Below are 3,257 nucleotides of genomic sequence, written 5' to 3' on the forward strand. Positions count from 1 at the left end.
TTCAATTTTTTTTTGTTTTTTTAAGAACTTAAATTGTACAATGGTGCAGTTAGATGGCACAGCAGATAGAGTGCCAGGCCTGAAGTCAAGAAGACTCATCTTCCTGAGTTCAAATCTGGCCTCAGACACTTAGTAGCTGTGTGACCCCAGGTCACTCACTTAACCCTGCTGTTTCCTCATCTGTAAAAAATGAGCTGGAGAAGAAAATGGCAAACCACTCCAGTATCTCTGCCAAGAAAACCCCAAATAGGGTCATGAAGAGTCAGACTAGACTGAAATGACTGAACAAAAACAATACACAGGCATCGAGGAATTATGTTTTGTATCCGTGAGAGCAATACACACAAAGATGGAATGAGAGATTTTGGAAGAGTTGTCTTCTGTAGCTTTACATTATGTATTCTTTCAGTTCATTATTTTATTTGATCCTTACCACTCTGTAAGGCCAACAGGACAGATGGTGTTTTTATTATTTCTCTCTGTCATTCTTACTCAAAATTCTTCAATCCTTTTCAGAATAAAGAGAATCACAGAATTTTAGGTGCAGAAGAACCTGAGATAACACTTAGTCCAAGCCCCTTGTCTTACAAATGAAACTACTGAAGAGGACATCCCTGTTGTCTTCAAGCACTGCATGTGGGCTTGGAAGCCCTGAGTCTGAATCTCAGCTCTGTCATTTACCATCTGTTTGACCTGGGCCAAGTTACCCCTCTAGGCCTCCCTCAGTTTCCTCACCTTTAAAGTGAAAGGGTTGGACTAAATCATCTCTGAAGTCCCTTCCAGGTCTAAATTCCAATTAGAGAGATGAAGTTACTTGCTCAATACCACTTAATCAACAAGCATTTATTAAGTGCCTACTAAATGCCGGGCACTGTGCTAAGTTTTAGGGATATAAATATAAAAATGTAACAGTCCCTACCTCAAGGAATTGACATTCTATCAAAGAAGTCACATACAGTTATAAATACATACAAAATAAGTATAAGATAATGGGGAGAGCAGTAGAGACTAGTATCAGGGTGTAGAAGGGAGGGGACTTAAAAAAGTCTTTATATAGGAGGTGAGCTTTGAAGGAAACTGGGAGTCTAAGAGACCAAGGTTAGAAAAATGTAAATTTCAGAAAAATCCATTTTTTTAATTCATGCATTTATCATCAAAGCCAGGACAATACAGCAAGAAAGAAATAACCTTTTTGTGTTGCCCATTACAATTTAAAACATGTTAACAAGGTGGTAACAAGGAAATGATCATCATTTAGATGTGGTCATTACAAGTTTTCAGTGTATGAAGTTAATCTTAGATCTTTCCAATTATCCATTCCCCATAAACTTAAATATTAGTTGTAGATTGTCTCTCAGCAATAGATACAATGAAATTTCCTGTCCAGCAGGTGACATAAACTTCCTGTTGTATAAAGGAAATCAATAGAGTATCAAAAGATAACTAGGGGTCTCTACTGCCACATACACTGACCTAGGATCATCCACCTTCTATCCATCACTTTGTGTCAGTAAGTGGGAAAACAGTAACAACTGAATAGCAAAGAAACTATGGCCTTGAAACAGATTTCTAGCAACAAGTGTTTGAGGGGTTTCAGAAAGTTTATGAGCATGACAGTGTGGAACTAAAATGCAAAATGAAATTTGGAATCTACTTACCACCAAAGGCAGAAACTGGGAAATGTACTGTACTTTACTGGCTGTCTGGTTTAACTTTCACAGAACAAAATTGATCACAAAAGCTGGCTAGCACCAAGCTGCAGCAGAACATGGCCTCATTGTCATTGCACCAGATACCAGTCCACGTGACTGTAATATTAAAGGAGAAGATCACAGCTGGGATGTTGGTACTGGTGCTGGTTGTTACATGAATGCCACTGAAGAACCTTGAAAACCAACTGTAGGATGTACTCTTATGTAACAGATGAGCTGCCCAAATTGATAAATGACAAGTCTCCAGCTGACCCAGAGAAGATATCGATTTTTGGCCATTCTATGGGAGGCCATGGAGCCCTGATTTGTGCTCTGAAGAATCCTGGAAAATACAAATCTGTGTCAGCATTCTCTCCAATCTGCAATCCAATGCTCTGTCCTTGGGGGAAAAAAAAAGGCCGACAGTGGATATTTAGGATCAGATCAAAGTAAATAGGAGGCATATGATGCTACTTATCTTGTGGGGTCTTATCCAGATTCTCAGTTGGACATATTAATTGATCAAGGCAAAGATGACCGGTTCCTTAAAGATGGGCAATTACTTCCTGACAACTTTATAGCTGCCTGTGCAGAACAGAAAATTCCAGCTGTTTTTTGGTTGCAAGAGGGATATGATAATAACTACTACTTCATTGCAACTTTTGTTAATGATCACATCAGACATCGTGCAAAATACTTCAACGCATAAAGCTAAATAGACAAGTAATCTCACAATTATCAAAGTTACCATGTAGACTGAACTTTTGAAAAGATTGAATTATATATAAAACATTACTGCCTGTGAATATTCATTTCTAATTTTTATCAAAGGCTTGTCACCTTCTGAATAAGTATATAAAAGCAAGCAATCATATTCCTTTTTGTTCCCTGTAGGTACCCTGATAGAAGACGTGTCATAAGCTACAGGCAGTTTGAAATCCTTGTAAAATTAAGTTTAAAGGATCACAGAATATGTAAATGATCAGAGTTGACCATAAAGAATGCAGTGATTCAGATGTATTTGGGGACATAACAATAAATTGTTGGTCATTGGGTGTATCAGTTCTTAGAGAGCTAAATTATGGAATTGTATCAAAGTAGCTGAATAAAGAGACTTTATGCATTAAAGAAAAAAAGATAACTGGGGGGGCGGGGTCTCTTTTCCAGGGAAGTGATGGCATCTATCACTTAAAGTCAATTCAAAAACCTATGTATTAAACACCACCTGTGTATGGACCACTGTGTTAGGCCCAAGTAAAGATAGAAAGTTCAGAAGATATAGCCCCTTGCCTCATAAAACCTGCGGTCTATCACAGAAATATGATTGTGACATCCATAATTAACTATAGAGCCATAAAGGCAAACACAATCAAATCTATCTGAGACTCTGAAAGTAAATGAGGAAGCCAGAATTCAGAATTTAAATGGGAGTCAGAGCTTGTCCATGAAGAAAGAAGTAGAGGAAATGTCATGAGGCTCATGTCTCTCCTCACTCCTTTTCTGGTTGCCTTGATGAGACCATATTTCCAAAGACAGAATGCCCTTTCACCTATCTTGATATAAAAG

General features: G+C 37.9%; 1 pseudogene; it reads left to right on the top strand.

The window, feature by feature from the left end:
* The first annotated feature begins 1,535 nt into the window (after positions 1 to 1,535).
* LOC138154921 (S-formylglutathione hydrolase pseudogene) lies at positions 1,536 to 2,408 on the top strand (annotated as a pseudogene).
* Positions 2,409 to 3,257: the final 849 nt, after the last annotated feature.

The sequence above is a fragment of the Petaurus breviceps genome, unplaced genomic scaffold, assembly GCF_028583685.1.
Source record: "Petaurus breviceps papuanus isolate PSGF00001 unplaced genomic scaffold, PetGlider_PUasm1.0 91133, whole genome shotgun sequence".
Taxonomy (NCBI): domain Eukaryota; kingdom Metazoa; phylum Chordata; class Mammalia; order Diprotodontia; family Petauridae; genus Petaurus; species Petaurus breviceps.